The sequence below is a fragment of the Triticum urartu genome, chromosome 6A (genome assembly GCF_056163025.1).
Source record: "Triticum urartu cultivar PI428250 chromosome 6A, HENAU_Tu73, whole genome shotgun sequence".
Taxonomy (NCBI): domain Eukaryota; kingdom Viridiplantae; phylum Streptophyta; class Magnoliopsida; order Poales; family Poaceae; genus Triticum; species Triticum urartu.
In genome coordinates, this window is record NC_141878.1 from 541,326,062 (window position 1) to 541,349,927 (window position 23,866).

Consider the following 23,866-nt stretch of genomic DNA (forward strand, 5'->3'; position numbering starts at 1 on the left):
CACTATATATAGGGCCAAGGGAGAGGGGGGGAGGCGCAGCCTTGGCCCTTCCTCCAAGGAAGGGTGCGGCCAGGGAGGAGTCCATCCTCCCCAAGGCACCTAGGAGGTGCCTTCCCCCTTTAGGACTCTTTCTTTCCCTTATCTCTTGGCGCATGGTCCTCTTGGGGCTGGTGCCCTTGGCCCATATAGGCCAAGGCGCACACCCCTACAGCCCATGTGGCCCCCCGGGGCAGGTGGACCCCCTTGGTGGACCCCCGGACCCCTTTCGGCACTCCCGGTACAATACCGATAATGCGCGAAACTTTTCCGGCGACCAAAACAAGACTTCCCATATATAAATCTTTACCTCCGGACCATTCCGGAACTCCTCGTGACGTCCGGGATCTCATCCGGGACTCCGACCAACTTTCGGGTTACCGCATACTAATATCTCTATAACCCTAGTGTCACTGAACCTTAAGTGTGTAGACCCTACGGGTTCGGGAGACATGCAGACATGACCGAGATGACTCTCCGGTCAATAACCAACAGTGGGATCTGGATACCCATGTTGGCTCCCACATGTTCCATGACGATCTCATCGGATGAACCACGATGTCAAGGACTTAATCAATCCTGTATACAATTCCCTTTGTCTAGCGGTACGATACTTGCCCGAGATTCGATCGTCGGTATCCCGATACCTTGTTCAATCTCGTTACCAGCAAGTCTCTTTACTCGTTTCATAACACATCATCTCGTGATCAACTCCTTGATCACATTGTGCACATTATGATGATGTCCTACCGAGTGGGCCCATAGATACCTCTCCGTTTACACGGAGTGACAAATCCCAGTCTCGATTCGTGCCAACCCAACAGACACTTTCGGAGATACCTGTAGTGTACCTTTATAGCCACCCAGTTACGTTGTGACATTTGGCACACCCAAAGCACTCCTACGGTATCCGGGAGTTGCACAATCTCATGGTCTAAGGAAATGATACTTGACATTAGAAAAGCTTTAGCATACGAACTACATGATCTTGTGCTAGGCTTAGGATTGGGTCTTTGTCCATCACATCATTCTCCTAATGATGTGATCCCGTTATCAATGACATCCAATGTCCATGGTCAGGAAACCGTAAACATCTATTGATCAACGAGCTAGTCAACTAGAGGCTTACTAGGGACATGGTGTTGTCTATGTATCCACACATGTATCTGAGTTTCCTATCAATACAATTCTAGCATGGATAACAAACGATTATCATGAACAAGGAAATATAATAATAACTAATTTATTATTGCCTCTATGGCATATTTCCAACAGTCTCCCACTTGCACTAGAGTCAATAATCCAGTTCACATCGATATGTGATTAAGACTCAAGGTCACATCCCCATGTGACTAACACCCAAAGAGTTTACTAGAGTCAATAATCTAGTTCACATTACCATGTGATTAACACTCGATGAGTTCTGGGTTTGAACATGTTATGCTTGTGAGAGATGTTATAGTCAACGGGTCTGAATCTTTCAGATCCGTATGTACTTCACAAATCTCTATGTCATCTTGTAGATGCAGCTACTACGCTATATTTGGAGCCATTTCAAATAACTGTTCTACTTGGAGCTATTCTAAATTGTTGCTCCATTATACGTATCCGGTATCTCTACTCAGAGCTATCCGGATAGGTGTTAAGCTTGCATCGACGTAACTCTTTATGTCGAACTCTTTATCACCTCCATAACCGAGAAACATATCCTTATTCCTCTAAGGATAATTTAGACCGCTATCTGGTGATCTACTCCTAGATTACCTTTGTACCCTCTTGCCAGATATGTGGCAAGGCACACATCAGGTGCGGTACTCAGCATGGCATACCGTATAGAGCCTATGACAAAAGCATAGGGGACGACCTTCGTCCTTCCTCTTTCTTCTGCCGTGGTCGAGCTTTAAGTCTTAACTTCATACCTTACAACTCAGGCAAGAACTCCTTCTTTGACTGGTCCATCTTGAACACCTTCAAGATCATGTCAAGGTATGTGCTCATTTGAAAGTACCATTAAGAATTTTGATCTATCCTTATAGATCTTGATGCTCAATGTTCAAGTAGCTCAATCCAGGCTTTCCATTGAAAAATACTTTCCAAATAACCCTATATGCTTTCCAGAAATTCTATGTCATTTCTGATTAACAACATGTCAACAACATATATTCATCAGAAATTCTATAGTGCTCCCACTCACTTCTTTGGAAATACAAGTTTCTCATAAACTTTGTATACACCCAAAATCTTTGATCATCTTATCAAAGCATACATTTCAACTCCGAGATGCTTACTCCAGTCCTTAGAAGGATTGCTGGAGCTTTGCATACTTATTAGCATCTTTCAGGATTAACAAAACCTTCCGGTTGTATCACATACAACCTTTCCTCAAAAATCGTCGAGGAAACAATGGTTTTTTGGCATCCTATCTGCAAGATTTCACAAATAATGCAGTAATTGCTAATATAATTCCAACAGACTCTTAGCATCGCTACGAGTGAGAAAGTCTCATCGTAGTCAACTCCTTGAACTTGTCGGAAAACATCTTAACGACAAGTCGAGCTTTCTTAATGGTGATACCTACCATCATTATCCGTCTTCCTTTTAAAATCCATATGTACCTAACAGCCTTACGACCATCAAGTAGTTCTCCCAAAGTCTACACTTTGTTTTCATATATGGATCCTCTCTCGGATTATATGGCCTCGAGCCATTTTGGAATCCAGGCCCACCATCGCTTCTCCATAGCTCGTAGGTTCATTGTTGTCTAGCAACATGACTTCCAAGACAGGATTACGTACCACTCTGAAGTAGTACGCATCCTTGTCATCCCACGAGGTTTGGTAGTGACTTGATCTGAAGTTTCATGATCACTATCATAAGCTTCCACTTCAATTGGTGTAGGTGCCACAGGAACAACTCCTGTGCCCTGCCACACACTAGTTGAAGAGACGGTTCAATAACCTCATCAAGTCTCCACCATCCTCCCACTCAATTCTTTCGAGAGAAACTTTTCCTCGAGAAAGGACCCGATTCTAGAAACAATCCCTTATTGCTTTCGGATCTGAGACAGGAGGTATACCCAACTGTTTTGGGTGTCCTATGAAGATGCATTTATCCGCTTTGGGTTTGAGCTTATCAGCCTGAAACTTTTTCACATAAGCGTTGCAGCCCCAAAATTCTAAGAAATGACAGCTTAGGTTTCTCTAAACCATAGTTCATATGGTGTCATCTCATCGGAATTACGTGGTGCCCTATTTAAAGTGAATGTGGTTGTCTTTAATGCCTAACCCATAAACTATCGTGGTAATTCGATAAGAGACATCATGGTATGCATCATATCCAATAGGGTGCAGTTATGATGTTCGGACACACCATCACACTATGGTGTTCCAGGCTGTATTAGTTGTGAAATAATTTCCACAATGTCTTAATTCTGTGCCAAACTCGTAATTCAGATATTCATCTCTATGATCATATCATAGATATTTTATCCTCTTGTCACTACGATCTTTCAACTCCACCCTGAAATTACTTGAACCTTTCAATAATTCAGACTCGTGATTCATCAAGTAAATATACTCAACATCTACTCAAATCATCTGTGAAGTAAGAACATAACGATATCCACTACATGCCTCAGCACTCATTGGATTGCACACATCAAAATGTATTACTTCCAACAAGTTGCTTTCTAGTTCCATTTTACTGAAAACGAGGCTTTCAGTCATCTTGCCCATGTGGTATGATTTGCATGTCTCAAGTGATTCAAAATCAAGTGAGTCCAAACGGTCCATTTGCATGGAGTTTCTTCATGCATATACACCAATAGACATGGTTCGCATGTCTCAAACCTTTCAAAACAAGTGAGCCCAAAGATCCATCAACATGGAGCTTCTTCATGCGTTTTATACCGATATGACTTACGTGGCAGTGCCACAAGTAGGTGGTACTATCATTACTTTCTTTTGGCATGAACATGTGTATCACTACGATCGAGATTCAATAAACCATTCATTTCAGGTGTAAGACCATTGAAGGTATTATTCAAATAAACAGAGTAACCATTATTCTCTTTAAATGAATAACCGTATTGCGATAGACATAATCCAATCATGTCTATGCTCACTGCAAACACCAATCTCGATGGTAGAGGGAGCGTACGATATTTGATCAACCTTGGAAATACTTCCAACACATATCGTCATCTCACCTTTAGCTAGTCTCCATTTATTCCATAGCTTTTATTTCGAGTTACTAACACTTAGCAACCGAACCGGTATCTAATACCCTGGTGCTACTAGGAGTACTAGTAAAGTACACATTAACATAATACATCCAATATACTTCTATCGACCTTGCCAGCCTTCTTATCTACCAAGTATCTAGGGTAATTCTGCTCCAGTGGCTGTTCCCTTTATTACAGAAGCACTTAGTCTCGGGTTTGGGTTCAACCTTGGGTTTCTTCACTAGAGCAGCAGCTGATTTGCCATTTCATGAAGCATCCCTTTTGCCCTTGCCCTTCTTGAAACTAGTGGTTTCACCAACCATCAACAATTGATGCTCCTTCTTGATCTCTACTTTTGTGGTGTCAAACATCGTGAATATCTCAAGGATCATCATATATGTCCCTGATATATTATAGTTCATCACGAAGCTCAAGCAGCTTGGTGGTAATGACTTCGGAGAACCATCACTATTTCATCTGGAAGATCAACTCCCACTCGATCCAAGCGATTGTTGTACTCAGACAATCTGAGCACAAGTTCAACAATTGAGTTTTTCTCCCTTAGTTTGCAGGCTAAGAAAATCGTCGGAGGTCTTATACCTCTTGACGTGGGCACGAGCCTGAAATCCCAATTTCAGCCCTCGAAACATCTCATATGTTTCGCGACGTTTCAAAACGTCTTCAGTGCCTCAACTCTAAGCCGTTTAACTGAACTATCATGTAGTTATCAAAATGTGTATGTCAGATGTTCGCAACATCCATAGACAACGTTCGAGGTTCAGCACACTGAGCGGTGCATTAAGGACATAAGCCTTCTATGAAGCAATGAGGACAAACCTCAGTTTACGGACCTAGTCCGCATAATTACTACTATCAACTTTCAACTAAATTTTCTCTAGGAGCATATCTAAACAGTAGAACTGAAGCGCGAGCTACGACATAATTTGCGAAGACCTTTTGACTATGTTCAGGAGAATTAAGTTCATCTTGTGAACTCCCACTCAGATAGACATCCCTCTAGTCATCTAAGTGATTACATGATCCGAGTCAACTAGGCCGTGTCCGATCATCACGTGAGACGGACTAGTCATTATCGGTGAACATCTTCATGTTGATCGTATCTACCATACGACTCATGCTCGACCTTTCGGTCTCTTGTGTTCCGAGGCCATGTTTGTACATGCTAGGCTCGTCAAGTCAACCTAAGTGTTTCGCGTGTGTAAATCTGTCTTACACCCGTTGTATGTGACCGTTAGAATCTAACACCCGATCATCACGTGGTGCTTCGAAACAACGAACTGTCGCAACGGTGCACAGTTAGGGGGAACACTTTCTTGAAATTATTATGAGGGATCATCTTATTTACTACCGTCGTTCTAAGTAAACAAGATGCATAAACATGATAAACATCACATGCAATCAAATAGTGACATGATATGGCCATCATCACTTTGCTCCTCTTGATCTCCATCTTCGGGGCTCCATGATCATCATCATCACCGGCATGACACCATGATCTCCATCATCATGATCTCTATCATCGTGTCTTCATGAAGTTGTCTCGTCAACTATTACTTCTACTACTACAGCTAACGGTTAGCAATAAAGTAAAGTAATTACATGACGTTTATGTTGACACGCAGGTCATAAATAAATTAAGACAACTCCTATGGCTCCTGTCGGTTGTCATACTCATCGACATGCAAGTCGTGATTCCTATTACAAGAACATGATCAATCTCATACATCACATATATCATTCATCACATCCTTTTGGCCATATCACATCACATAGCATACCCTGCAAAAACAAGTTAGACGTCCTCTAATTGTTGTTTGCATGTTTTACGTGGCTGCTATGGGTTTCTAGCAAGAACGTTTCTTACCTACGCAAAAACCACAACGTGATATGCCAATTGCTATTTACCCTTCATAAGGACCCTTTTCATCGAATCCGATCCGACTAAAGTGGGAGAGACAGACACCCGCTAGCCACCTTATGCAACTAGCGCATGTCAGTCGGTGGAACCAGTCTCACGTAAGAGTACGTGTAAGGTCGGTCCGGGCCGCTTCATCCCACAATGCCACAGAATCAAGATTGGACTAGTAACGGTAAGCATATTGAACAAAATCAACGCCCACAACTACTTTGTGTTCTACTCGTGCATAGAAACTACGCATAGACCTAGCTCATGATGCCACTGTTGGGGAACGTAGCATAAATTCAAAATTTTCCTACGTGTCACCAAGATCTATCTATGGAGTCATCTAGCAACGAGGGAGGAGTGGATCTACATACCCTTGTAGATCGCGCGCGGAAGCGTTCAAGAGAACGGGGTTGATGGAGTCGTACTCGTCGTGATCCAAATCACCGATGATCCTAGCGCCGAACGGACGGCACCTCCGCGTTCAACACACGCACGGAGCATCGATGTCTCCTCCTTCTTGATCCAGCAAGGGGGGAGGAGAGGTTGATGGAGATCCAGCAGCACGACGGCGTGGTGGTGGAAGTAGCGGGATTCCAACAGGGCTTCGCCAAGCGCTGCGGGAGGAGGGAGATGTGTCATGGGAGGGAGAGGGAGGCTCCAGGGCTTAGGTGCGGCTGCCCTCCCTTCTCCCCACTATATATAGGGCCAAGGGAGAGGGGGGGGGGGCGCAGACTTGGCCCTTCCTCCAAGGAAGGGTGCGGCCAGGGAGGAGTCCATCCTCCCCAAGGCACCTAGGAGGTGCCTTCCCCCTTTAGGACTATTTCTTTCCCTTATCTCTTGGCGCATGGGCCTCTTGGGGCTGGTGCCCTTGGCCCATATAGGCCAAGGCGCACACCCCTACAGCCCATGTGCCCCCCCGGGGCAGGTGGACCCCCTTGGTGGACCCCCGGACCCCTTTCGGCACTCCCGGTACAATACCGATAATGCGCGAAACTTTTCCGGCGACCAAAACAAGACTTCCCATATATAAATCTTTACCTCCGGACCATTCCGGAACTCCTCGTGACGTCCGGGATCTCATCCGGGACTCCGACCAAATTTCGGGTTACCGCATACTAATATCTCTATAACCCTAGCGTCACCGAACCTTAAGTGTGTAGACCCTACGGGTTCGGGAGACATGCAGACATGACCGAGATGACTCTCCGGTCAATAACCAACAGCGGGATCTGGATACCCATGTTGGCTCCCACATGTTCCACGATGATCTCATCGGATGAACCACGATGTCAAGGACTTAATCAATCCCGTATACAAATTCCCTTTGTCTAGCGGTACGATACTTGCCCGAGATTCGATCGTCGGTATCCCGATACCTTGTTCAATCTTGTTACCAGCAAGTCTCTTTACTCGTTACGTAACACATCATCCCGTGATCAACTCCTTGATCACATTGTGCACATTATGATGATGTCCTACCGAGTGGGCCCGGAGATACCTCTCCGTTTACACGGAGTGACAAATCCCAGTCTCGATTCGTGCCAACCCAATAGACACTTTCGGAGATACCTGTAGTGTACCTTTATAGCCACCCAGTTACGTTGTGACATTTGGCACACCCAAAGCACTCCTACGCTATCCGGGAGTTGCACAATCTCATGGTCTAAGGAAATGATACTTGACATTAGAAAAGCTTTAGCATACGAACTACATGATCTTGTGCTAGGCTTAGGATTGGGTCTTTGTCCATCACATCATTCTCCTAATGATGTGATCCCGTTATCAATGACATCCAATGTCCATGGTCAGGAAACCGTAACCATCTATTGATCAAAAAGCTAGTCAACTAGAGGCTTACTAGGGACATGGTGTTGTCTATGTATCCACACATGCATCTGAGTTTCCTATCAATACAATTCTAGCATGGATAACAAACGATTATCATGAACAAGGAAATATAATAATAACTAATTTATTATTGCCTCTAGGGCATATTTCCAACACCTAGTCCTTCTAAAAGGAAGAAAAAGAAAAATGATAGGACTTTGCATGCTTCTAGTGAACCTATTTCTGAATCACCTGAGAATCCCAATGATATTTCTATTTCTGATGCTGAAACACAATCTGGTAATGAACATGAACCTAATGAAAATGTTAATGATGATGTTCATGTTCATGTTCAACCCAATAATGATAATGATATAGAAATTGAACCTGCTGTTGATCTTGATAACCCACAATCAAAGAATCAACGTTATGATAAGAGAGACTTTGTTGCTAGGAAACATGGTAAAGAAAGAGAACCATGGGTTCAGAAACCCATGCCTTTTCCTCCCAAACCATCCAAGAAAAAGGATGATGTGGATTTTGAGCGCTTTGCTAAAATGGTTAGACCTATATTTTTGCGTATGCGATTAACTGATATGCTCAAAACGAATCCTTATGCTAAGTATATGAAAGATAATATCACTAATAAAAGAAAGACACCAGAAGCTGAAATTTCCACCATGCTTGCTAATTACACTTTCAAGGGTGGAATACCTAAGAAGTTAGGAGATCCAGGAGTGCCCACTATACCATGCTCCATTAAAAGAAATTATGTTAAAACTACTTTGTGTGATCTTGGAGCCAGTGATAGTGTTATGCCTCTCTCTTTATATCGTAGACTTGATTTGAATAAGTTGACACCCACTGAAATATCTTTGCAAATGGCTGATAAATCAACTGCTATACATGTCGGTATTTGTGAGGATGTGCCTGTTGTGGTTGCAAACTTTACTATTTTAACAGACTTTGTTATTCTTAATATTCCCGAGGACGATAGTATGTCTATTATTCTTGGAAGACCCTTTTTGAGTACTGCAGGGGCTGTTATTGATTGCAACAAAGGCAATGTCACTTCTCATGTTAATGGTAATGAGCATACGGTACACTTTCCGAGGAAACAACCTCAAGTCCACAGTATCAATTCTATTGGAAAAATTCCATCGATTATTTTTGGAGGTTTTGAATTTCCTCTTCCTACTGTCAAGAAGAAATATGATATTATTATTGTTGGGGATGTGCATATCCCCATTGAGGTAACATAGTGCCATTCGAAATTTCTTCGGTTTCATGTTACTCGAAATGAGTTTGTTAACAAGACTTGATCAACCTTGTTAGTGGATTCCTTTTGATGAGCATGAGATGGATGAAGTTAGAAAGCACAACCTTCTGTACCCTCCTTTTACTTTCTATTATTTAGTTGAAATAAAGTAAAAATAGTATTTTCTGTCAGTTTTCTGAATTATCCGTGCAATATAAAAATACCCCAAAAATAAAATTTCTCCAAATGCCCTGCCAATTTAATATGATTTTCAGGAATATTTGAGAATATCTGGCGCTGAGAACACAGCAGGTGGAGCAAGCACCTGGCCATGAGGGTCCAGGGCGCGCCCACCCTCCTAGGCATGCCCCCTGCCTCATGGGCCCACGGTGGCTCCCCTCCACTTATTCTTGCACCCACACACTTCTTCTTCCTCCCAAATAAAATCACCATCCAGCTCAAGCACGAGTTCTAGCTCATTTTGTTGCGATATTCGATCTCCTTGCTCAAAGCACCTCTCACAAAAATGCTTTGGGGGATTGTTCCTTGGTATGTGACTCCTCCATTGGTCCAATTAGTTTTTGTTCTAGTGCTTTATTCATTGCAAATTTGTGCTGCCTAGGTGACCATGTTCTTCAGCTTGCATGTCAAATTTATATGGTTCCAAGTAGTTCTAATGCATGATATAGGTCCTAGGCACTTGTAGGAGTAGTTGCTTTCAATTTTGTTGAGCTTGGTTCACTTTTATTTGAAGTTACTAAAAAATTCAGAATTTTTTCAGAAGAAGAAATATGTCTAGGAAAATGTACCAAGGTGGTCCTTCAAGGAAGCAAGGACACAGGCTTGCAATGCATGATGCTGATGATGAACCACCAAGGGACGCCCCAGTGCGGCCTTGTGAATGGCCTTCAGAGGACTTCATGGATCGAGTAGGAATTAAGGAAGAATTTAACGCATATTTCTGTAACGCTGATCTTGTGAGCTTCGAGGTAGAAAAGTGCCGTCAGTACCACTATCTCACTAGTTCCTTTGTGAGGAGGCTTCAATTTTCATCTTCACGCAATTCTCAAACTGTCCTGTTTGATCTCTTTGAAAATTCTTATATTATGGACTTAGAGGATTTTACCACTGCTTGCAAACTTCCACAATGGGGTAGTACTAGTGAACCTCGTAGATATGAGTTTAGAGATTTTCTTGCTAGTATAACTATGGGGGAATCTAGAGATATAGCACAAGCTACCATAGGGAGCATTCATTTTCCTGCTATTATTTTGCTCTCTTCATAGGTAGGTGCATAAATGGTAAAGATGAAGCATGTCATATTTGTGTCCCTGACCTTAGTATTCTTAGGAGTGCTGTGTTAGGAGATAAACATTATAATTTGGGAGCCATTGTTGCACGTAGGTTGCATCATAATAGATTTAATGGAGATTTCTTTGGTGGAATTTATGCAACCTGTATAGCTAATTTTCTTGGTATAACCATACATGCGGATGATATTGAGTTGCCTCCTGCTTATTTGGACTATGAGGCTATGGTTCGTCATCATTTTGTTGAGAGGAACGATCGGTTCCTCCAGTACCGACTAATCTTTGACAGACGACGCACCTATCACGTCGCTCTCCCTGCTTCTACATTCTTTGACTTTCAGGCAAAAGGGAGATATTTTATAACCAGAGAGGAGGCGGAAGAGTATAAGAGGAGGGCTGAGATAGCTCGCCTCCAAGCTGCAGCCCACGATGCAATGACTGCTACATCTCAGTACGACCCCAACTACAACTTTGGATATCCGCCAGGCCATCCGTGGAAATAAACCCACTTAGGCCAAAAGCCTAAGCTTGGGGGAGTACATATTTCTCACTGACATTACATTCATGTTCACACACTCATTGCTAGATGTCGGTGCTCATACTCTTTCACTATAATATCCATGCTAGTTTATTTTCTCTTTTTATGCTTTCTTCTTGTGTGTTTAATAAACCTTAAGAAAAACCAAAAAAATTAGTTGTAGCTTTTAGCTAGTTTTAATTTCCATGCTTGTAGTAGTAATTAAAAAGAGAACCCAAAAAGATTTCCTGTTCTTCTTTTGCTTGTTGGGAGCTTTCCCGTGTAAATAGTTTTATTTCTTTTCTTTTCTTTGGGGGTCAATGGGAGAAGACCATAATTAAATGGTTAAAGTGGCTCTTATATGCATTATTGTTGATCTGACAAAAGAGCCCATATTGCCTTGTCTTCCCCTGTTTATTGAATGCTTGCAAATTCTAGCTTAGTCCAATGCACGTGCACTATTACTATTGTTCACATCATTCGGTCGTGCAAGTGAAAGGCAATTATGACGATATATGATGGACTGATTGAGAGAAGCTGGTCTGAACTCGACCTCTCTTGTTTTTGTAAATATGATTAGTTCACCGTTCCTGATTCAGCCTATTATGAGTGAACATGTTTGCAATGACAATTGGAGATTATAGTTGCTTGTACCATGCTTAATTAGCTAGGAGCTTATAATGGTTTACCTTGCGTGCCAACATGCTATTAAGATGGTTGTGATGTGGTATGATGGGGTGGTATCCTCCTTTGAATGATTTAAGTGACTTGACTTGGCACATGTTCACACATGTAGTTGAAACAAAATCAACATAGCCTTCACGATATTTATGTTCATGGTGGATTATATCCTACTCATGCTTGCACTCAGTGTATATTAATTTTAATGCATGTTCATGACTGTTGTCGCTCTCTAGTTGGTCGCTTCCCAGTTTTTTGCTAGCCTTCACTTGTACTAAGCGGGAATACTGCCTGTGCATCCAATTCCATAAACCCCAAAGTTATTCCATATGAGTCCACCATACCTACCTATATGCGGTATTTACCTGCCGTTCCAAGTAAATTTGTATGTGCCAAACTCTAAACCTTCAAATAAACATTCTGTTTTGTATGCTCGAATAGCTCATGTATCAACTAGGGCTGTCCGTATCTTCCATGTTAGGCGGCTTTGTTGGGGAACGTTGCAGAAAACAAAAATTTTCCTACGGTTTCACCAAGATCCATCTACGAGTTCATCTAGCAACGAGTGATCGGATTGCATCTACATACCTTTGTAGATCACGTGCGGAAGTGTTCAAAGAACGGGGATGAGGAAGTCGTACTCGACGTGATCCAAATCACCGGAGATCCTAGCGCCAAACGGACGGCACCTCCGCGTTCAACACACGTGCGGTCAGCGTGACGTCTCCTCCTTCTTGATCCAGCAAGGGGGAAGGAGAGGTTGAGGAAGATAGCTCCAGCAGCAGCACGACGGCGTGGTGATGGTGGAGCAGCAGTACTCCGGCAGGGCTTCGCCAAGCTCTATGGAGGAGGAGGAGGTGTTGGAGAGGAAGAGGGAGGCACCAAAGGCGTGGGTGTGAAGCCCTTCCTCCCCCCACTATATATAGGGGGCCTAAGGGGGGGCGCCGGCCCTAGGAGATGCAATCTCCTAGGGGGGGGCGGGCGGCGGCCAAGGGGGGTAGAGTGCCCCCCAAGGCAAGTGGGGAGCCCCCCCCCCCACCCTAGGGTTTCAACCCTAGGCGCAAGGGGTGGGCCTTGGGGGGCGCACCAGCCCACTATGGGCTGGTTCCCCTCCCCACTTCAGCCCATGGGGCCCTCCGGGATGGGTGGCCCCACCCGGTGGACCCCCGGGACCCATCCGGTGGTCCCGGTACAATACCGGTGACCCCCGAATCTTTCCCGATGGCCGAAACCTCACTTCCTATATATAATTCTTTACCTCCGGACCATTCCAGAACTCCTCGTGACGTCCGGGATCTCATCCGGGACTCTGAACAACTTTCGGGTTACTGCATATTCATATCTCTACAACCCTAGCGTCACCGAACCTTAAGTGTGTAGACCCTACGGGTTCGGGAGACATGTAGACATGACCAAGATGGCTCTCCGGTCAATAACCAACAGCGGGATCTGGATACCCATGTTGGCTCCCACATGCTCCTCGATGATCTCATCAGATGAACCACGACGTCGAGGATTCAAGCAACCCCGTATGCAATTCCCTTTGTCAATCGGTACGTTACTTGCCTGAGATTCAATCGTCGGTATCCCAATACCTCGTTCAATCTCGTTACCGGCAAGTCACTTTACTCGTACCGTAATGCATGATCCCGTGACCAGACACTTGGTCACTTTTAGCTCATTATGATGATGCATTACCGAGTGGGCCCAGAGATACCTCTCCGTCATACGGAGTGACAAATCCCAGTCTTGATCCGTGTCAACCCAACAGACACTTTCGGAGATACCCGTAGTATACCTTTATAGTCAGCCAGTTACGTTGTGACGTTTGGTACATCCAAAGCACTCCTATGGTATCTGGGAGTTACACGATCTCATGGTCTATGGAAAAGATACTTGACATTAGGAAAACTCTAGCAAACGAACTATACGATCTTGTGCTATGTTTAGGATTGGGTCTTGTCCATCACATCATTCTCCTAATGATGTGATCTCATTATCAATGACATCCAATGTCCATAGTCAGGAAACCATGACTATTTGTTGATCAACGAGCTAGTCAACTAGAGGCTTACTAGGGACATGTTGGTGTCTAAGTATTCACACATGTATTACGATTTCTGGATAACACAATTATAGCATGAATAAAAGACAATTATCATGAACAAGGAAATATAATAATAATCCTTTTATTATTGCCTCTAGGGCATATTTCCAACAGTCTCCCACTTGCACTAGAGTCAATAATCTAGTTACATTGTGATGAATCGAACACCAATGGAATTCTGGTGTTGATCATGTTTTTCTCTAGGGAGAGGTTTAGTCAACGGATCTACTACATTTAGGTCCGTATGCACTTTACAAATATCTATGTCTCCATATTGAACATTTTCATGAATGGAGTTGAAGCGACGCTTGATGTGCCTTGTCTTCTTGTGAAACCTGGGCTCCTTGGCAAGTGCAATAGCTCCAGTGTTGTCACAGAAGAGTTTGATCGGCCCCGACGCATTGGGTATGACTCCTAGGTCGGTGATGGACTCCTTCACCCAAATTGCTTCATGCGCTGCCTCCGAGGCTGCCATGTACTCCGCTTCACATGTAGATCCCGCCACGACGCTCTGCTTGCAACTGCACCAGCTTACTGCCCCACCATTCAAAATATACACGTATTCGGTTTGTGACTTAGAGTCATCCAGATCTGTGTCGAAGCTAGCGTCGACATAACCTTTTACGACGAGCTCTTCGTCACCTCCATAAACAAGAAACATTTCCTTAGTCCTTTTTAGGTACTTCAGGATATTCTTGACCGCTGTCCAGTGTTCCTTGCCGGGATTACTTTGGTACCTACCTACCAAACTTACGGCAAGGTTTACATCAGGTCTGGTACACAACATGGCATACATAATAGAACCTATGGCTGAGGCATAGGGGATGACACTCATCTCTTCTATATCTTCTGCCGTGGTCGGACATTGAGCTGAGCTCAATTTCACACCTTGCAACATAGGCAAGAACCCCTTCTTAGACTGATCCATATTGAACTTCTTCAATATCTTATCAAGGTATGTGCTTTGTGAAAGACCTATGAGGCGTCTTGATCTGTCTCTATAGATCTTGATGCCCAATATATAAGCAGCTTCTCCAAGGTCCTTCATTGAAAAACTATTATTCAAGTAGGCCTTAATGCTGTCCAAAAGCTCTATATCATTTCCCATCAAAAGTATGTCATCTACATATAATATGAGAAATGCTACAGAGCTCCCACTCACTTTCTTGTAAATGCACGCTTCTCCATAAGTCTGCATAAACCCAAACGCTTTGATCATCTCATCAAAGCGAATGTTCCAATTTCGAGATGCTTGCACCAGCCCATAAATCGAGCGTTGGAGCTTGCACACCTTGTCAGCATTCTTAGGATCGACAAAACCTTCTGGCTGCATCATATACAATTCTTCCTTAAGGAAACCATTAAGGAATGCCGTTTTGACGTCCATTTGCCATATCTCATAATCATAGAATGCGGAAATTGCTAACATGATTCAGACGGACTTCAGCTTAGCTACTGGTGAGAAAGTCTCATCGTAGTCAACCCCTTGAACTTGTCGATAACCCTTAGCGACAAGCCGAGCTTTATAGATGGTCACATTACCGTCCGCGTCTGTCTTCTTCTTAAAGATCCATTTATTTTCTATGGCTCGCCGCTCAACGGGCAAGTCAATCAAAGTCCATACTTCGTTTTCATACATGGATCCTATCTCGGATTTCATGGCTTCCAGCCATTTGTCGGAATCCGGGCCCGCCATCGCTTCTTCATAGTTCGAAGGTTCACTATTGTCTAACAACATGATTTCCAAGACAGGGTTGCCGTACCATTCTGGTGCGGAACGTGTCCTTGTGGACCTTCGAATTTCAGTAGGAGCTTGATCAGAAGTATCTTGATCATCATCATTAACTTCCTCTCTAGTCGGTGCAGGCACCTCAGGAACATTTTCTTGAGTTGCGCCATTTTCCGGTTCAAGAGGTAATACTTCATCAAGTTCTACTTTCCTCCCATTTACTTCTTTCGAGAGAAACTCCTTTTCTAGAAAGGATCCGTTCTTGGCAACAAAGATCTTGCCTTCGGATCTGAGGTAGAAGGTATACCCAATAGTTTCTTTAGGGTATCCTATGAAGACGCATTTCTCCGACTTGGGTTCGAGCTTTTCAGGTTGAAGTTTGTTGACATAAGCATCGCATCCCCAAACTTTTAGAAACAACAGCTTAGGTTTCTTCCCAAACCATAATTCATACGGTATCGTCTCAACGGATTTCGACGGAGCCCTATTTAAAGTGAATGCGACAGTCTCTAAAGCATAGCCCCAAAATGATAGTGGTAAATCGGTAAGAGACATCATAGATCGCACCATATCTAATAGAGTGCGATTACGACGTTCAGACACACCATTACGCTGAGGTGTTCCAGGCGGCGTGAGTTGTGAAACTATTCCACATTTTCTTAAGTGTGTGCCAAATTCGTGACTCAAGTATTCTCCTCCACGATCTGATCGTAGGAACTTGATTTTCCTGTCACGTTGATTCTCAACCTCACTCTGAAATTCCTTGAACCTTTCAAAGGTCTCAGACTTGTGTTTCATTAAGTAGACATACCCATATCTACTCAAGTCATCAGTGAGGGTGAGAACATAACGATAACCACCGCGAGCCTCAACACTCATTGGACCGCACACATCAGTATGTATGATTTCCAATAAGTTGGTTGCTCGCTCCATTGTTCCTAAGAACGGAGTCTTGGTCATTTTACCCATGAGGCATGGTTCGCACGTGTCAAATGATTCGTAATCAAGAGACTCTAAAAGTCCATCTGCATGGAGCTTTTTCATGCGTTTGACACCTATGTGACCAAGGCGGCAGTGCCACAAGTATGTGGGACTATCATTATCAACCTTACATCTTTTGGTACTCACACTATGAATATGTGTGGCATTACGCTCGAGATTCATTAAGAATAAACCATTCACCATCGGAGCATGACCATAAAACATATCTCTCATATAAATAGAACAACCATTATTCTCAGATTTAAATGAGTAGCCATCTCGAATTAAACGAGATCCTGATACAATGTTCATGCTCAAAGCTGGCACTAAATAGCAATTATTGAGGTTTAAAACTAATCCCATAGGTAAATGTAGAGGTAGCGTGCCAACGGCGATCACATTGACCTTGGAACCATTCCCGACGCGCATCATCACCTCGTCCTTCGCCAGTCTCCGCTTATTCCGCAGCTCCTATTTTGAGTTACAAATGTGAGCAACCGCACCGGTATCAAATACCCAGGAGCTACTGCGAGTACTGGTAAGGTACACATCAATTACATGTGTATCACATATACCTTTCGTTTTGCCGGCCTTCTTGTCCGCTAAGTATTTGGGGCAGTTCCGCTTCCAGTGACCACTTTCTTTGCAATAAAAGCACTCATTCTCGGGCTTGGGTCCATTCTTTGGCTTCTTCCCGGCAGCTTCCTTGCCGGGCGCAGCAACTCCCTTGCCGTCCTTCTTGAAGGTTTTCTTACCCTTGCCTTTCTTGAACTTACTGGTTTTATTCACCATCAACACTTGATGTTCCTTTTTGACTTCTACCTCTGCTGATTTCAGCATTGCAAATACTTCAGGAATGGTCTTTTCCATCCCCTGCATATTGAAGTTCATCACAAAGCTCGTGTAGCTCGGTGGAAGCGACTGAAGGATTCTGTCAATGACTGCGTCATCTGGGAGATTAACTCCCAGCTGAGTCAAGCGGTTATGTAACCCAGACATAGTGAGTATGTGCTCACTAACAGAACTGTTTTCCTCCATCTTACAGCTGAAGAACTTGTCGGAGACTTCATATCTCTTGAACCGGGCATGAGCTTGAAAAACCATTTTCAGCTCTTCGAACATCTCATATGCTCCGTGTCTCTCAAAACGCTTTTGGAGCCTCGGTTCTAAGCTGTAAAGCATGCCGCACTGAACGAGGGAGTAGTCATCGGTACGTGCCTGCCAAGCGTTCATAACGTCTTGTTCTGCAGGGAGAACAGGTGCGTCACCTAGCGGTGCTTGTAGGACATAATCTTTCTTGGCAGCTATGAGGAAGATCCTCAGGTTCCGGACCCAGTCCGTGTAGTTGCCGCCATCGTCTTTCAGCTTGGTTTTCTCTAGGAACGCGTTGAAGTTGAGGACAACGTTGGCCATTTGATCTACAAGACATGTTGTAAAGATTTTTAGACTAAGTTCATGATAATTAAGTTCATCTAAATCAAATTATTCAATGAACTCCCACTCAGATAGACATCCCTCCAGTCATCTAAGTATAACATGATCCGAGTTAACTAGGCCGTGTCCGATCGTCACGTGAGACGGACTAGCCAACAAAGGTGAACATCTTCATGTTGATCGTATCTTCTATGTGACTCATGCTCGACCTTTCGGTCTTCTGTGTTCCGAGGCCATGTCTGTACATGCTAGGCTCATCAAGTCAACCTAAGTGTTTGCATGTGTAAATCTGTCTTACACCCGTTGTATGTGAACGTTGGAATCTAACACCCGATCATCACGTGGTGCTTTGAAACAACGAACTGTCGCAACGGTGCACAGTTAGGGGGAACAATTTCTTGAAATTATTATGAGGGATCATCTTATTTACTACCGTCGTTCTAAGTAAACAAGATGCAAAAACATGATAAACATCACATGCAATCAAATAATAATAGTGACATGATATGGCCAATATCACATAGCTCCTTTGATCTCCATCTTGGGGCTCCATGATCATCTTGTCACCGGCATGACACCATGATCTCCATCATCATGATCTCCATCATCGTGTCTCCATGAAGTTGCTCGCCAACTATTACTTCTACTACTATGGCTAACACATTTAGCAATAAAGTAAAGTAATTTACATGGCGTTTCTCAATGACACGCAGGTCATACAAAAAATAAAGACAACTCCTATGGCTCCTGCCGGTTGTCATACTCACCGACATGCAAGTCGTGATTCCTACACTAGTAGAAAAAGGGTCAATCGTGAAGCACATTAGTGCCGGTTTGTATTTGAGCCGGCACTAATGTATACATTAGTGCCGGTTCCAACGGCTAGCCGGGCCGCTTTCATTAGTACCGGTTCGTGGCTAACCTTTAGCACCGGTTCGTGCCACGAACCGGTACTAATGAGAGTGGTGGCAGGATGTTGCCAGAGTGGGGCCCCTCCAGCACCTTTAGTACCGGTTCATGCCACGAACCGGTACTAAAGGTCGTCCTATATAAACCCTTCGTCCACCAGCACTCTGTTCTTCCCCCTTTCCCCTCTCCGGCCCTCTCCTCTGTTCTTCCCTTCTTCCTCTCGAGTTCATCACAAAATTTGCCCAAAATTTGTCAAGATTTGAAGGCCCTCATCCATTCAAATGATCACAAAGGTTAGCAACTTTGTCCTTTCATCTCTCATTGCTAGATTAGCTCTTGCATTGGTTTATATAGTGATTAATTTGTGAGTTTAGTAATTTGGGAGGATATATATATATATGTGCTAGTATTTGATTTATATGCAATTTGAGGTCAAAAATAACACTTAGTTTGCATATGTAGGTGTGGTTTACTTAGTGCCTTCTAAATCTCCATCGTAGCCACCGTCGATCGCCCGCACCGTCCCGTCGTCGGCACCACCTTGTGGTGAGCCTCTTGTTCATGAAATTTTATATAAAAATTGATGTTTGTGATTTGGATATATAGTTACTCGTATAATTATCTTACCCGTACGTTGTTTGTTATACATATAGTGCCATGGTTTTGATATCCGTCCCCGTTGGCCCTAGTCCTTGTTATGATTCGGATGTGGTATGTATATTCTCTTTTAAAACTAGTTGCATTTCGTGTTTATGACAAATTATGCCCATCAAGTTGACATAGAAATTTTTTCTAGGAGGTATCTGAACCTGAAATTCCAACCGACCCTATTGCCGAGAGGTTAAATTTAGTTAAAAGAGAAAACGAGTACTTGAAAGAAAAATTGAAAAGAATTGAGGGGGAGAAGATGGAATTGGAGTTGCATGTTGCCGATGTCGTCGATGATCACAAGATCAAGATGGAGAAAATGCGCTTGAAGATTAGAAAGATTAGAAAATATGCCATCGATAGTGAGGCTTGGTATCATTATGCTGTTGGATCCATTGTTACCTTAGTTGCAATCTTGATCGTATTTGTTGTTGCATTTAAATGCTTTAGCTAGAGAGTTATTTGTTTGTTGCATTTAAGTGTTGTATGAACTTTATGTATGAACTTGTATTAATTTGGTCTATTCGGTGTTGTGTAATGAAGATGAGCCGGCAATGGATGTCCGATGACCGATGCTCTCCCCAGTTCGTTGAGGGCGTGCGTACTTTTCTGCTTGCGGCTGAGGCAAACAAGCGGGCGGATGGTTTTATGCCTTGTCCATGTGCTCGCTGTAAGAATGGTCACAATTACTCTACGTCAAGAACCATTCACGTCCACCTGTTTAAGACGGGTTTCATGCCCCATTATAATGTTTGGACCAAGCACGGAGAAAGAGGGGTTATGATGGAAGACAATGAAGAAGAAGAGGACGACGACAGCTATCCTGGCCATGGGTTCCCTGAATACGATGATACAACAATGGGGGAAGAAGCTGAGCCGGTAATGCGGGAAGAAGCTGAGCCGGCAATGCGGGAAGAAGCTGAAGAAGAGGCATCAGATGAGCCCGTTGATGATCTAGGTCGGGCCATTGCCGATGCAAAGAGAAACTGCGCAAGTGATTTGGAGAAGAAGAAGTTGCAGCGCATGTTAGAGGATCACAAAAAATTGTTGTACCCGAATTGCGTAGGTGACAGGAAAAAGCTGGGCACCACACTGGAATTGCTGCAATGGAAGGCAGAGAATGGTGTATCTGACAAGGGATTTGGAAAGTTGCTGGTAATGATAAAGGATATGCTTCCAGAGGACAACGAATTGCCCGAGAGTACATACGAAGCAAAGAAGGTTGTCTGCCCTCTAGGGTTAGAGGTGCAGAAGATACATGCATGCCCTAATGATTGCATCCTCTACCGCGGTGAGTACGAGGATTTGAACGCTTGCCAGTATGTGGTGCATTGCGCTATAAGATCTGCCGTGATGACCCTGGTGATGTCGAGGGCCGGCGCCCCAGGAAGAAGATTCCTGCCAAGGTGATGTGGTATGCTCCTATAATACCACTTTTGAAACGTTTGTTCCAAAACAAAGAGCATGCCAAGGCGATGCGATGGCACAGAGAAGACCGTAAGAAAGACGGAAAGTTGAGAGTACCCGCTGACGGGTCGCAGTGGAGAAAAATCAAAAGAAAGTACGGGAAGGAGTTTGCAGATGACGCAAGGAGCGTATGGTTTGGTCTAAGCGTAGATGGCATTAATCCTTTTGGGGAGCAGAGCAGCAACCATAGCACCTGGCCTGTGACTCTATGTTTGTATAACCTTCCTCCTTGGTTCTGCATGAAGCGGAAGTTCATTATGATGCCAGTGCTCATCCTAGGCCCTAAGCAACCCGGCAACGACATTGATGTGTACCTAAGGCCATTAGTTGAAGAACTCTTACAACTGTGGAATGGAACAGGTGTACGTGCGTGGGATGAGCACATGGGGGAAGAATTTGACCTAAAGGCGTTGTTGTTCGTGACCATCAATGATTGGCCTGCTCTCAGTAACCTTTCAGGACAGACAAACAAGGGATACCGCGCATGCACGCACTGTTTGGACGATACCGACAGTATATATTTGGCTAATTGTAAGAAGAATGTGTACCTGGGACATCGTCGATTTCTTCTGAGCAGGCATCCCATAAGAAAGATAGGCAAGCATTTCAAAGGTGAGGCAGATCACCGGACGAAGCCTCGCCACCGTACTGGTGCTGATGTACATGATATGGCCAAGGATTTGAAGGTGGTCTTTGGAAAGGGTCCTGGTGGACAACCTGTTTCGAATGACGCTGACGGACGCGCACCCATGTGGAAGAAGAAATCTATATTTTGGGACCTGCCCTATTGGAAAGACCTCGAGGTCCGCTCCGCAATCGACGTGATGCACGTGACGAAGAATCTTTGTGTGACCCTGCTTGGCTTCTTGGGCGTGTATGGGAAGACAAAAGATACACCTGAGGCACGAGAGGACCAGCAACGTATGCACGGAAAAGACGGCATACATCAGGGTCATGCAAGCTACGCTCTTACCAAAGAAGAGAAGGAAATCTTCTTTGAATGCCTACTCAGTATTAAGGTACCGTCTGGCTTCTCATCGAATATAAAGGGAATAATAAACATGGCAGAGAAAAAGTTCCAGAACCTAAAGTCTCATGACTGCCACGTGATTATGAAGCAACTACTTCCGGTTGCATTGAGGGGGCTTCTACCGGAAAACGTTCGATTAGCCATTGTGAAGCTATGTGCATTTCTCAATGCAATCTCTCAGAAGGTAATCGATCCAGAAATCATACCAAGGTTAGAGAATGATTTGGTGCAATGTCTTGTCAGTTTCGAGTTGGTGTTCCCACCATCCTTCTTCAACATCATGACGCACGTCCTAGTTCACCTATGCGAAGAGATTAACGTTTTGGGTCCTGTATTTCTACACAATATGTTCCCCTTTGAGAGGTTCATGGGAGTCTTAAAGAAATATGTTCATAACCGTGCTAGGCCAGAAGGAAGCATCTCCAAGGGCCGTCAAAATAAGGAGGTCATTGAGTTTTGTATTGACTTTATTCCTGACCTTAAGCCGATTGGTGTTCCTGAATCGCGGCATAAGGGCAGACTGGATGGAAAAGGCACGCTAGGAGGGGAACAAATAATATTTATGGACGGACATTCTCTCACTGAAGCACACTACATAGTTGTACAGAATTCCACCTTGGTGGCTCCGTATATGGATGAACACAAGAATTTGCTACGCTCCAAACACCCGGAGCGGTCTGATGACTGGATTACACGTGAACAAACCAGGAGTTTCGCCAGCTGGTTGCAAGCACGTACCATGCATGACACCTCTATTGAAGATGACCTGTACTTGCTGTCCCAGTTACCATCTTCGAATATAATGACTTTCAAAGGGTACGAGATAAATGGTAATACATTTTACACGATCGCCCAAGATAAGAAGAGCACCAACCAAAACAGTGGTGTCCGCTTTGATGCAGAAACCAAGACGGGGAAGGAAACATATTATGGTTATATACAGGACATATGGGAACTTGACTATCGACGTGGTTTGAAGGTCCCTTTGTTTCAGTGCAAATGGGTCAATATGACACGAGGCGGGGTAACGGAAGACCCGCAGTACGGAATGACAACAGTGGATCTCAACAAGATTGCGTATGCAGACGAACCATTCGTCCTAGCCAATGATGTGGCACAGGTTTTCTATGTAAAGGACATGTCTACCAAGCCAAGAAAAAGAAAAGATAAGGAAGCGAATGCATCGTACGATGAGTCAAAGCAGCACATAGTTCTTTCTGGGAAGAGAAACATCGTGGGAGTGGATGACAAGACAGACAAGTCAGAAGATTATGAAAAGTTTGATGAAATTGCTCCATTCACAGTGAATATTGACCCGAGCATCCCGTTAAATGATGAAGATTTTCCATGGCTACGACGCAAAGGGACACACGCGAAGAAAAAGTTTCACACCCAAAGATCTGGGATGTGATCGGCTTAGCTATCATCACTTTCTTCTGTGTTTCACACCCAGGAGGGAATCTCTGTAATAGTTAGGGTAGCTAGTTATGTGTTTTGGCATTTGAAACGCGAAGAAATTTTATGTGCAAGCAAATTCTTTCATGCATTTATTGATTTTTTCAGCTAAATGACCCTGAAATTGAAAAGCATTTCAAATGAACTCAAAAAAGGATGAAAGTTGGCATGGTATCATAATTTCACACACATAGCATGTGCAAAAAAGTAGAGAGGGTTACCACAAAAACTGGATACAATTCGTGTACAAAATGGACAATCTGTTTCGAAGTATCAGGGTTTCGGACGAAAACTCATCCGTTACAAAGGCATTTCATTTTTAAATAAC